General features: G+C 58.5%; 1 protein-coding gene across 4 annotated transcripts in view; it reads left to right on the top strand.

Annotated features, from left to right (window-relative positions):
* Positions 1-6,004: 6,004 nt before the first annotated feature.
* Positions 6,005-12,708, top strand: part of LOC142473267 (uncharacterized) — a 60,975-nt gene continuing 54,271 nt past the window's right edge. Inside the window, exon 1 of one of the 4 annotated variants that reach the window (XM_075580466.1) lies at positions 6,005-6,120. The gene's annotated coding sequence lies outside the window, so the exon portion shown is untranslated. The other 3 variants (XM_075580467.1, XM_075580469.1, XM_075580468.1) reach the window with 3 other exon arrangements.

The raw sequence follows: 12,708 nt of genomic DNA, 5'->3' as shown, positions 1-12,708 counted from the left end.
TGTGTGTGTATCACAGTGTGTGTGTGTGTGTGTGTGTATCACAGTGTGTGTGTGTGTGTGTGTGTATCACAGTGTGTGTGTGTATCACAGTGTGTGTGTGTGTATCACACAGTGGGGGTTATGCACAAAGCAGTGATAAGTGTTTTTAAGTGAGATAAGTGCTTTTTGGAGCACTTTATGGCGCAAATCTTTTAGCAATGACTGTGTTTTGATGATGAAAAGCCTTTTAAGTGCGATACTGCAGTGTTATTACTGCTTTGTGAATCGCGCTGCACGCAATATTGAGAAATAAAGGCATTTATCTCACTTAAAAACACTTATCACTGCTTTGTGCATAACCCCCAGTGTGTGTGTGTGCATCACAGTGTGTGTGTATCCCAGTGTGTGTGTGTATCACAGTGTGTGTGTATCACAGTGTGTGTCACAGTGTGTGTGTGTCACAGTGTGTGTGTCTCACTGTGTGTGTGTGTGTGTGTGTGTGTGTGTGTGTATCACACAGTGTGTGTGTGTATCACAGTGTGTGTGTGTATCACAGTGTGTGTGTGTGTGTGTATCAGTGTGTGTGTGTATCACAGTGTTTGTGTGTATCACAGTGTGTGTGTGTGTGTATCACAGTGTGTGTGTGTCACAGTGTGTGTGTATCAAAGTGTGTGTGTGTGTCACAGTGTGTGTGTGTCACACAGTGTGTGTGTGTGTGTGTGTATCACAGTGTGTGTGTCATAGTGTGTCTGTGTGTGTATCACAGTGTGTGTGTGTGTGTATCACAGTGTGTGTGTGTGTATCACAGTGTGTGTGTGTGTATCACACAGTGGGGGTTATGCACAAAGCAGTGATAAGTGTTTTTAAGTGAGATAAGTGCTTTTTGGAGCACTTTATGGCGCAAATCTTTTAGCAATGACTGTGTTTTGATGATAAAAAGCCTTTTAAGTGCGATACTGCAGTGTTATTACTGCTTTGTGAATCGCGCTGCACGCAATATTGAGAAATAAAGGCATTTATCTCACTTAAAAACACTTATCACTGCTTTGTGCATAACCCCCAGTGTGTGTGTGTGTGTGTATCACAGTGTGTGTGTGCATCACAGTGTGTGTGTGTATCCCAGTGTGTGTGTGTGTGTGTATCACAGTGTGTGTGTGTGTGTGTGTGTATCACAGTGTGTGTGTGTATCAGTGTGTGTGTGTGTGTGCATCACAGTGTGTGTGTGTATAACACTGTGTGTGTGTGTATCAGTGTGTGTGTATCACAGTGTGTGTGTGTGTGTGTGTGTGTGTATCCCACTGTGTGTGTGTGTATCACAGTGTGTGTGTATCAGTGTGTGTGTGTGTGTCACCGTGTGTGTGTGTATCACACAGTGTGTGTATCACAGTGTGTGTGTGTGTATCAGTGTGTGTATCACACAGTGTGTGTGTGTGTGTGTGTGTGTATCACACAGTGTGTGTGTATCACAGTGTGTGTGTGTGTATCAGTGTGTGTGTGTCACAGTGTGTGGTGTATCACAGTGTGTGTGTGTGCGTGTGTATCACACAGTGTGTGTGTGTATCACACAGTGTGTGTGTGTGTGTGTATCACAGTGTGTGTCACAGTGTGTGTGTGTGTATCACAGTGTGTGTGTCACAGTGTGTGTGTGTCTCACAGTGTGTGTGTGTGTGTGTGTGTGTGTGTGTGTGTGTGTGTGTGTGTGTGTGTGTGTATCACACAGTGTGTGTGTGTGTATCACAGTGTGTGTGTGTGTATCACAGTGTGTGTGTGTGTGTATCAGTGTGTGTGTGTATCACAGTGTTTGTGTGTATCACAGTGTGTGTGTGTGTGTGTGTGTATCACAGTGTGTGTGTGTCACAGTGTGTGTGTATCAAAGTGTGTGTGTGTGTGTCACAGTGTGTGTGTGTCACACAGTGTGTGTGTGTGTGTGTGTATCACAGTGTGTGTGTCATAGTGTGTCTGTGTGTGTATCACAGTGTGTGTGTGTGTGTGTGTATCACAGTGTGTGTGTGTGTGTGTGTGTATCACAGTGTGTGTGTGTGTGTATCACAGTGTGTGTGTGTGTATCACACAGTGGGGGTTATGCACAAAGCAGTGATAAGTGTTTTTAAGTGAGATAAGTGCTTTTTGGAGCACTTTATGGCGCAAATCTTTTAGCAATGACTGTGTTTTGATGATAAAAAGCCTTTTAAGTGCGATACTGCAGTGTTATTACTGCTTTGTGAATCGCGCTGCACGCAATATTGAGAAATAAAGGCATTTATCTCACTTAAAAACACTTATCACTGCTTTGTGCATAACCCCCAGTGTGTGTGTGTGTGTGTGTATCACAGTGTGTGTGTGCATCACAGTGTGTGTGTGTATCCCAGTGTGTGTGTGTGTGTGTGTATCCCAGTGTGTGTGTGTGTGTGTGTGTGTGTGTGTGTGTGTGTGTGTGTGTGTGCATCACAGTGTGTGTGTGTGTATCCCAGTGTGTGTGTGTGTGTATCACAGTGTGTGTGTGTGTGTGTGTGTGTGTATCACAGTGTGTGTGTGTATCACAGTGTGTGTGTGTATCACAGTGTGTGTGTGTATAACACTGTGTGTGTGTGTGTGTGTATCAGTGTGTGTGTATCACAGTGTGTGTGTGTGTGTATCACACTGTGTGTGTGTGTGTGTATCACAGTGTGTGTGTATCACAGTGTGTGTGTGTGTGTGTGTGTGTGTGTGTGTGCATCACAGTGTGTGTGTGTATCCCAGTGTGTGTGTGTGTATCACAGTGTGTGTGTATCACAGTGTGTGTGTGTGTATCACAGTGTGTGTGTGTGTGTATCAGTGTGTGTGTGTCACAGTGTGTGGTGTATCACAGTGTGTGTGTGTGCGTTTGTATCACACAGTGTGTGTGTGTGTGTGTATCACACAGTGTGTGTGTGTGTGTATCACAGTGTGTGTCACAGTGTGTGTGTGTATCACAGTGTGTGTGTCACAGTGTGTGTGTGTCTCACAGTGTGTGTGTGTGTGTGTGTGTGTGTGTGTGTGTGTGTGTGTGTGTGTGTGTATCACACAGTGTGTGTGTGTGTGTGTGTAGCACAGTGTGTGTGTGTGTGTGTGTGTGTGTGTGTGTGTGTGTATCAGTGTGTGTGTGTGTGTGTGTGTATCACAGTGTTTGTGTGTATCACAGTGTGTGTGTGTGTGTGTGTGTGTGTGTGTATCACAGTGTGTGTGTCACAGTGTGTGTGTATCAAAGTGTGTGTGTGTGTGTGTGTCACAGTGTGTGTGTGTGTGTGTCACACTGTGTGTGTGTGTATCATAGTGTGTGTGTCATAGTGTGTCTGTGTGTGTATCACAGTGTGTGTGTGTGTGTGTGTGTGTGTATCACAGTGTGTGTGTGTGTGTGTGTGTGTGTGTGTGTGTGTATCACAGTGTGTGTGTGTGTATCACAGTGTGTGTGTGTATCACAGTGTGTGTGTATCACACAGTGGGGGTTATGCACAAAGCAGTGATAAGTGTTTTTAAGTGAGATAAGTGCTTTTTGGAGCACTTTATGGCGCAAATCTTTTAGTAATGACTGTGTTTTGATGATAAAAAGCCTTTTAAGTGCGATACTGCAGTGTTATTACTGCTTTGTGAATCGCGCTGCACGCAATATTGAGAAATAAAGGCATTTATCTCACTTAAAAACACTTATCACTGCTTTGTGCATAACCCCCAGTGTGTGTGTGTGTGCATCACAGTGTGTGTGTGTGCATCACAGTGTGTGTGTGTATCACAGTGTGAGTGTATCACAGTGTGTGTGTCACAGTGTGTGTGTGTCACAGTGTGTGTGTCTCACAGTGTGTGTGTGTGTGTGTGTGTGTGTGTGTGTGTGTGTGTGTGTGTGTATCACACAGTGTGTGTATCACAGTGTGTGTGTGTGTGTGTGTGTGTATCACAGTGTGTGTGTGTGTATCAGTGTGTGTGTGTATCACAGTGTTTGTGTGTATCACAGTGTGTGTGTGTGTGTATCACAGTGTGTGTGTGTCACAGTGTGTGTGTATCAAAGTGTGTGTGTGTGTCACAGTGTGTGTGTGTCACACAGTGTGTGTGTGTGTGTGTGTGTGTATCACAGTGTGTGTGTCATAGTGTGTCTGTGTGTGTATCACAGTGTGTGTGTGTGTGTGTGTATCACAGTGTGTGTGTGTGTGTGTATCACAGTGTGTGTGTGTGTATCACACAGTGGGGGTTATGCACAAAGCAGTGATAAGTGTTTTTAAGTGAGATAAGTGCTTTTTGGAGCACTTTATGGCGCAAATCTTTTAGCAATGACTGTGTTTTGATGATAAAAAGCCTTTTAAGTGCGATACTGCAGTGTTATTACTGCTTTGTGAATCGCGCTGCACGCAATATTGAGAAATAAAGGCATTTATCTCACTTAAAAACACTTATCACTGCTTTGTGCATAACCCCCAGTGTGTGTGTGTGTGTATCACAGTGTGTGTGTGCATCACAGTGTGTGTGTATCCCAGTGTGTGTGTGTGTGTGTGTGTGTGTGCATCACAGTGTGTGTGTGTATCCCAGTGTGTGTGTGTGTATCACAGTGTGTGTGTGTATCACAGTGTGTGTGTATCAGTGTGTGTGTGTATCACAGTGTGTGTGTGTGTGTATAACACTGTGTGTGTGTGTGTGTGTGTATCAGTGTGTGTGTGTGTATCACAGTGTGTGTGTGTGTGTATCACACTGTGTGTGTGTGTGTATCACAGTGTGTGTGTATCAGTGTGTGTGTGTGTCACCGTGTGTGTGTATCACAGTGTGTGTGTGTGTGCATCACAGTGTGTGTGCATCACAGTGTGTGTGTGTATCCCAGTGTGTGTGTGTGTGTGTGTGTATCACAGTGTGTGTGTATCACAGTGTGTGTGTGTGTATCAGTGTGTGTGTGTGTGTGTGTATCACAGTGTGTGTGTGTGTGTGTGTGTGTGTGTGTGCATCACAGTGTGTGTGTATCCCAGTGTGTGTGTGTGTGTGTGTGTATCACAGTGTGTATGTATCACAGTGTGTGTGTGTGTATCAGTGTGTGTGTGTGTGTGTATCACAGTGTGTGTGTGTATCAGTGTGTGTGTGTATCACAGTGTGTGTGTGTATCACACTGTGTGTGTGTGTGTGTGTGTGTGTGTATCACAGTGTGTGTGTATCAGTGTGTGTGTCACCGTGTGTGTGTGTGTGTGTATCACAGTGTGTGTGTGTATCAGTGTGTGTATCACACAGTGTGTGTGTGTGTATCACACAGTGTGTGTGTATCACACAGTGTGTGTGTGTGTGTATCACAGTGTGTGTGTGTCTCACAGTGTGTGTGTGTGTGTGTGTGTGTGTGTGTGTGTGTGTGTGTGTGTGTGTGTGTGTGTGTGTGTGTGTGTGTGTGTGTGTGTGTGTGTGTGTCTCCTTGGCACTGAGGCATGCTGGGAGCTGTAGTTCTTGGCACTGAGGCATGCTGGGAGCTGTAGTTCTTGGCACTGAGGCATGCTGGGAGCTGTAGTTCTTGGCACTGAGGCATGCTGGGAGCTGTAGTTCTTGGCACTGAGGCATGCTGGGAGCTGTAGTTCTTGGCACTGAGGCATGCTGGGAGCTGTAGTTCTTGGCACTGAGGCATGCTGGGAGCTGTAGTTCTTTGCACTGAGGCATGCTGGGAGCTGTAGTTCTTGGCACTGAGGCATGCTGGGAGCTGTAGTTCTTTGCACTGAGGCATGCTGGGAGCTGTAGTTCTTGGCACTGAGGCATGCTGGGAGCTGTAGTTCTTGGCACTGAGGCATGCTGGGAGCTGTAGTTCTTGGCACTGAGGCATGCTGGGAGCTGTAGTTCTTGGCACTGAGGCATGCTGGGAGCTGTAGTTCTTTGCACTGAGGCATGCTGGGAGCTGTAGTTCTTGGCACTGAGGCATGCTGGGAGCTGTAGTTCTTTGCACTGAGGCATGCTGGGAGCTGTAGTTCTTGGCACTGAGGCATGCTGGGAGCTGTAGTTCTTGGCACTGAGGCATGCTGGGAGCTGTAGTTCTTGGCACTGAGGCATGCTGGGAGCTGTAGTGACAGGAAACAGAGGATTGGTTTCCTGATTTCCCAGAATGCAGCGCAGCTCCTTCCCTGGTGGAGGAAGCGAACTCTGCAGCCGCGGGAGATGCAGCCTGGGGGAGAGGTAAGCATGGGGGGGGAGAGGTAAGCATGGGGGGGGAGAGGTAAGCATGGGGGGGGAGGAGAGAGGTAAGAGAGGGGGAGAGAGGTAAGAGAGGGGGAGAGAGGTAAGAGAGGGGGAGAGGTAAGCATGGGGGAGGTAAGCATGGGGGGGGGGAGAGGTAAGCATGGGGGGGGGAGAGAGGTAAGCATGGGGGGGGGAGAGAGGTAAGCATGGGGGGGGAGAGAGGTAAGCATGGGGGGAGAGGGAAGAGAGGGGGAGAGGTAAGAGAGGGGGAGAGGTAAGCATGGGGGGGAGAGAGGTAAGAGAGGGGGAGAGGTAAGAGAGGGGGAGAGGTAAGCATGGGGGGGGGGGGAGAGGGACATGCAGCCTGGGGGAGAGGTAAGCATGGGGGGGGGGGGAGAGGTAAGAGAGGGGGGGAGATGCAGCCTGGGAGAGAGGTAAGAGAGGGGGGAGATGCAGCCTGGGGGAGAGGGGGGAGAGGCAGCCTGGGGGAGAGGTAAGAGAGGGGGGACATGCAGCCTGGGGGAGAGGTAAGCATGGGGGGGGAGAGGCAGCCTGGGGGAGAGGTAAGAGAGGGGGGGGGAGTGACATGCAGCCTGGGGGAGAGGTAAGAGAGGGAGGCAGCCTGGGGGAGAGGTAAGAGAGGGGGGGGGGAGGGACATGCAGCCTGGGTAAGGGGGGGGGAGAGAGGGGGGACATCCAGCCGGGGTAAGGGGGAGAGGAGGACATGCAGCCGGTGGTGAGCGGGAGACGGGGACATGCAGCCGGGGTGAGGGGGAGAGGGGGGCATGCAGCCGGGGTGAGGGGGAGAGGGGGACATGCAGCCGGGGTAAGGGGGAGAGGGGGACATGCAGCCTGCAGCCGGGGTAAGGGGGAGAGGGGGACATGCAGCCTGCAGCCGGGGTAAGGGGGAGAGGGGGACATGCAGCTGGGGTGAGGGGGAGAGGGGGACATGCAGCCGGGGTGAGGGGGACATGCAGCCGGGGTGAGGGGGAGAGGGGGACATGCAGCCGGGGTAAGGGGGAGAGGGGGACATGCAGCCGGGGTAAGGGGGAGAGGGGGACATGCAGCCGGGGTAAGGGGGAGAGGGGAACATGCAGCCGGGGTGAGGGGGAGAGGGGGACATGCAGCCGGGGTGAGGGGGACATGCAGCCGGGGTAAGGGGGAGAGGGGAACATGCAGCCGGGGTGAGGGGGAGAGGGGGACATGCAGCCGGGGTGAGGGGGACATGCAGCCGGGGTGAGGGGGACATGCAGCCGGGATGAGGGGGACATGCAGCCGGGGTGAGGAGGAGAGGGGGACATGCAGCCGTGGTAAGGGGGACATGCAGCCGGGGTGAGGGGGAGAGGGGGACATGCAGCCGGGGTGAGGGGGAGAGGGGGACATGCAGCCGGGGTGAAGGGGACATGCAGCCGGGGTGAGGGGGACATGCAGCCGGGGTAAGGGGGAGAGGGGGACATGCAGCCGTGGTAAGGGGGAGAGGGGGACATGCAGCCGGGGTAAGGGGGAGACGGGGACATGCAGCCGGGGTAAGGGGGAGAGGGGGACATGCAGCCGGGGTGAGGGGGAGAGGGGGACATGCAGCCGGGGTGAGGGGGAGAGGGGGACATGCAGCCGGGGTGAGGGGGAGAGGGGGACATGCAGCCGGGGTGAGGGGGAGAGGGGGACATGCAGCCGGGGTGAGGGGGAGAGGGGGACATGCAGCCGGGGAGAGGGGGACATGCAGCCGGGGTGAGGGGGAGAGGGGGGGGCATGAGGGAAAGGGGGTCTGACTGGGGGGGAGAGAAGGGGTCTGACTGGGGGGGGAGAGAAGGGGTCTGACTGGGGGGGGGAGAGAAGGGGTCTGACTGGGGGGGGGAGAGAAGGGGTCTGACTGGGGGGGGGAGAGAAGGGGTCTGACTGGGGGGGGGAGAGAAGGGGTCTGACTGGGGGGGGGGAGAAGGGGTCTGACTGGGGGGAGAGAAGGGGGTGACTGGGGAGAGAAGGGGTCTGACTGGGGGGGGAGAGAAGGGGTCTGACTGGCGGGGGAGAGAAGGGGTCTGACTGGGGGGGGAAGAGAAGGGTCTGACTGGGGGGGGGAGAGAAGTGGTCTGACTGGGGGGGGGAGAAGGGGTCTGACTGGGGGGGGAGAGAAGGGGTCTGACTGGGGGTGGGAGAGGGTCTGACTGGGGGTGGGGAGAGGGTCTGACTGGGGGGGGGGGAGAGAAGGGGTGTGACTGGGGGGGGGAGAGAAGGGGTCTGACTGGGGGGTGAGAGAAGGGGTCTGACTGGGGGGTGAGAGAAGGGGTTGATGGGGGGGGCTGACTGGGGAGAGAAGGGGTCTGACTGGGGGGGAGAGAGAAGGGTCTGGCTGGGGGGGGAGAGAGGGGTCTGACTGGGGGGGGGAGAGAAGGGGTCTGACTGGGGGGGGGGAGAGAAGGGGTCTGACTGGGGGGGGGAGAGAAGGGGTCTGACTGGGGGTGGGGGAGTGGGTCTGACTGGGGGTGGGGGAGAGGGGGTCTGACTGGGGGTGGGGAGAGGGGTCTGACTGGGTGGTGGGGGAGAGGGGTCTGACTGGGGTTGGGGGAGAGGGGTCTGACTGGGGGTGGGGGAGAGAAGGGGTCATCATGCAGCCGGGGGAGAGCGGGAGAGGGGGACATGCAGCCGGGGTGAGGGGGAGAGGGGGACATGCAGCCGGGGAGAGGGGGACATGCAGCCGGGGAGAGGGGGGCATGCAGCCGGGGTGAGGGGGAGAGGGGGGGGGCATGCAGCCTGCAGCCGGGGTAAGGGCCTGGGGGGAGAGGGGGACATGCAGCCGGGGTGAGGGGGACATGCAGCCGGGGTAAGAGGGTGAGGGGGGGGGGGCATGAGGGAAAGGGGGTCTGACTGGGGGGGAGAGAAGGGGTCTGACTGGGGGGGAGAGAAGGGGTGTGACTGGGGGGAGAGAAGGGGTCTGACTGTGGGGGGGAGAGAAGGGGTCTGACTGTGGGGGGGAGAGAAGGGGTCTGACTGGGGGGGGGAGAGAAGGGTCTGACTGGGGGGGGGGAGAGAAGTGGTCTGACTGGGGGGGGGAGAGAAGGGTCTGACGGGGTGGGGGAGAGTGGGTCTGACTGGGGGGGGGAGAAGGGGTCTGACTGGGGGGGGTGAGAAGGGGTCTGACTGGGGGGGGGGGGAGAAGGGGTCTGACTGGGGGGGGGAGAAGGGGTCTGACTGGGGGTGGGGGAGAGAAGGGGTCTGACTGGGGTGGGGGAGAGAAGGGGTCTGACTGGGGGGAGGAGAGAAGGAGTCTGACTGGGGGTGGGGGAGAGTGGGTCTGACTGGGGGTGGGGGAGAGGGGGTCTGACTGGGGGTTGGGGAGAGGGGGTCTGACTGGGGGTGGGGGGGAGGGGGTCTGACTGGGTGGTGGGGGAGAGGGGGTCTGACTGGGGTTGGGGGAGAGGGGTCTGACTGGGGGTGGGGGAGAGAAGGGGTCATGCAGCCGGGGTGAGGGGGAGAGGGGGACATGCAGCCGGGGTGAGGGGGAGAGGGGGACATGCAGCCGGGGTGAGGGGGAGAGGGGGGCATGCAGCCGGGGTGAGGGGGAGAGGGGGGGGGCATGCAGCCTGCAGCCGGGGTAAGGGCCTGGGGGGGAGAGGGGGACATGCAGCCGGGGTAAGTGGGAGGGGGGGGGGCATGAGGGAAAGGGGGTCTGACTGGGGGGGAGAGAAGGGGTCTGACTGGGGGAGGAGAGAAGGGGTGTGAAGGGGGGGAGAGAAGGGGTCTGACTGGGGGGGGGAGAGAAGGGGTCTGACTGGGGGGGGGAGAGAAGGGGTCTGACGGGGGGGGGAGAGTAGGGTCTGACTGGGGGGGGGAGAGAAGTGGTCTGACTGGGGGGGGGAGAGAAGTGGTCTGACTGGGGGGGGGAGAGAAGGGTCTGACGGGGTGGGGGAGAGTGGGTCTGACTGGGGGGGGGGAGAAGGGGTCTGACTGGGGGGGGGGTGAAGGGGTCTGACTGGGGGGGGGGGGTGAGAAGGGGTCTGACTGGGGGGGGAGAGGGGGTCTGACGGGTGGTGGGGGAGAGGGGGTCTGACGGGGGTTGGGGGAGAGGGGTCTGACTGGGGTTGGGGGAGAGGGGTCTGACTGGGGGGGGGAGAGGGGGTCTGACTGGGGGGGGAGAGGGGGTCTGACTGGGGGGGGGAGAGGGGGTGTGACTGGGGGGGGGGAGAGGGGGTGTGACTGGGGGGGGGGAGAGGGGGTCTGACTGGGGGGGAGGGGGTCTGACTGGGGGTGGGGGAGAGAAGGGGTCATGCAGCCGGGGTGAGGGGGAGAGGGGGACATGCAGCCGGGGTGAGGGGGAGAGGGGGACATGCAGCCGGGGTGAGGGGGAGAGGGGGGCATGCAGCCGGGGTGAGGGGGAGAGGGGGGGGCATGCAGCCTGCAGCCGGGGTAAGGGCCTGGGGGGGAGAGGGGGACATGCAGCCGGGGTAAGTGGGAGAGGGGGGGGGGGCATGAGGGAAAGGGGGTCTGACTGGGGGGGAGAGAAGGGGTCTGACTGGGGGAGGAGAGAAGGGGTGTGACAGGGGGGAGAGAAGGGGTCTGACTGGGGGGGGGAGAGAAGGGGTCTGACTGGGGGGGGGAGAGAAGGGGTCTGACGGGGGGGGGAGAGTAGGGTCTGACTGGGGGGGGGAGAGAAGTGGTCTGACTGGGGGGGGGAGAGAAGTGGTCTGACTGGGGGGGGGGAGAGAAGGGTCTGACGGGGTGGGGGAGAGTGGGTCTGACTGGGGGGGGGGAGAAGGGGTCTGACTGGGGGGGGGGTGAGAAGGGGTCTGACTGGGGGGGGAGAGGGGGTCTGACGGGTGGTGGGGGAGAGGGGGTCTGACGGGGGTTGGGGGAGAGGGGTCTGACGGGGGTTGGGGGAGAGGGGTCTGACGGGGGTTGGGGGAGAGGGGTCTGACTGGGGTTGGGGGAGAGGGGTCTGACTGGGGGGGGGAGAGGGGGTCTGACTGGGGGGGGAGAGGGGGTCTGACTGGGGGGGGGGAGAGGGGGTCTGACTGGGGGGGGGGAGAGGGGGTCTGACTGGGGGGGGGAGGGGGTCTGACTGGGGGGGGAGGGGGTCTGACTGGGGGGGGGAGAGGGGGTCTGACTGGGGGGGGGAGAGGGGGTCTGACTGGGGGGGGGAGAAGGGGTCTGACTGGGGGGGGGAGAAGGGGTCTGACTGGGGGGGGGGTGAGAAGGGGTCTGACGGGGGGGGAGAGGGGGTCTGACGGGTGGTGGGGGAGAGGGGGTCTGACGGGGGTTGGGGGAGGGGGTCTGACTGGGGGGGGAGAGAAGTGGTCTGACTGGGGGGGGAGAGAAGTGGTCTGACTGGGGGGGGGGAGAGAAGGGTCTGACGGGGTGGGGGAGAGTGGGTCTGACGGGGTGGGGGAGAGTGGGTCTGACTGGGGGGGGGGAGAAGGGGTCTGACTGGGTGGGGGGTGAGAAGGGGTCTGACTGGGGGGGGGAGAGGGGGTCTGACGGGTGGTGGGGGAGAGGGGGTCTGACGGGGGTTGGGGAGAGGGGTCTGACTGGGGTTGGGGGAGAGGGGTCTGACTGGGGGGGGAGAGGGGGTCTGACTGGGGGGGGGAGAGGGGGTCTGACTGGGGGGGGGGAGAGGGGGTCTGACTGGGGGGGGGAGGGGGTCTGACGGGGGGGGGAGAGGGGGTCTGACTGGGGGGGGGAGGGGGTCTGACTGGGGGGGGGGAGAGGGGGTCTGACTGGGGGGGGGAGAGGGGGTCTGACTGGGGGGGGGAGAGGGGGTCTGACTGGGGGGGGGGAGAGGGGGTCTGACTGGGGGGGGGGAGAGGGGGTCTGACTGGGGGGGGAGAGGGGGTCTGACTGGGGGGAGAGGGGTAGGGTCTGACTGGGGGGGAGGAGAGGGGCTCTGACTGGGGGGAGAGGAGAGTGGGTCTGACTGGGGGTGGGGGAGAGTGGGTCTGACTGGGGGTGGGGGAGAGTGGGTCTGACTGGGGGTGGGGGAGAGTGGGTCTGACTGGGGGTGGGGGAGAGTGGGTCTGACGGGGGGTGGGCAGAGAGCGAGAAGAGTTGGACTGACGGGGGGGTGAGAAAAGTGTGGGCCTGACTGGGGGTGGGGGGGGAGAGAGGAGAGTGGGTCTGACTGGGGGGGAGAGGAGAGTGGGTCTGACTGGTGGGGGGGAGAGGAGGGTGGATCTGACTGGGGGGGGAGAGTAGGGTGGGTCTGACTGGGGGGGGGAGAGGAGGGTGGGTCTGACTGGGGGGGGAGAGGAGGGTGTGTCTGACTGGGGGGGAGAGGAGAGTGGGTCTGACTGGGGGGGTCTGACTGGGGGTGGGGGAGAGGGTCTGACGGGGTGAGGAGAGAGCGAGAAGGGTCGGACTGACGGGGGGGGGGGGTGAGAAAAGTGTGGGTCTGACTGGGGGTGGAGGGGGGGAGAGAGGAGAGTGGGTCTGACTGGGGGGGGAGAGGAGAGTGGGTCTGACTGGGGGGGAGAGAAGAGTGGGTCTGACTGGGGGGGGGGAGAGAAGAGTGGGTCTGACTGGGGGGGGAGAGGAGAGTGGGTCTGACTGGGGGGGGGGAGAGGAGAGTGGGTCTGACTGGGGGGGGGAGGAGAGGAG

The sequence above is a fragment of the Ascaphus truei genome (genome assembly GCF_040206685.1).
Source record: "Ascaphus truei isolate aAscTru1 chromosome 2 unlocalized genomic scaffold, aAscTru1.hap1 SUPER_2_unloc_2, whole genome shotgun sequence".
Classification (NCBI taxonomy): Eukaryota; Metazoa; Chordata; class Amphibia; order Anura; family Ascaphidae; genus Ascaphus; species Ascaphus truei.
This window is presented reverse-complemented; position numbering and strand designations above follow the sequence as displayed.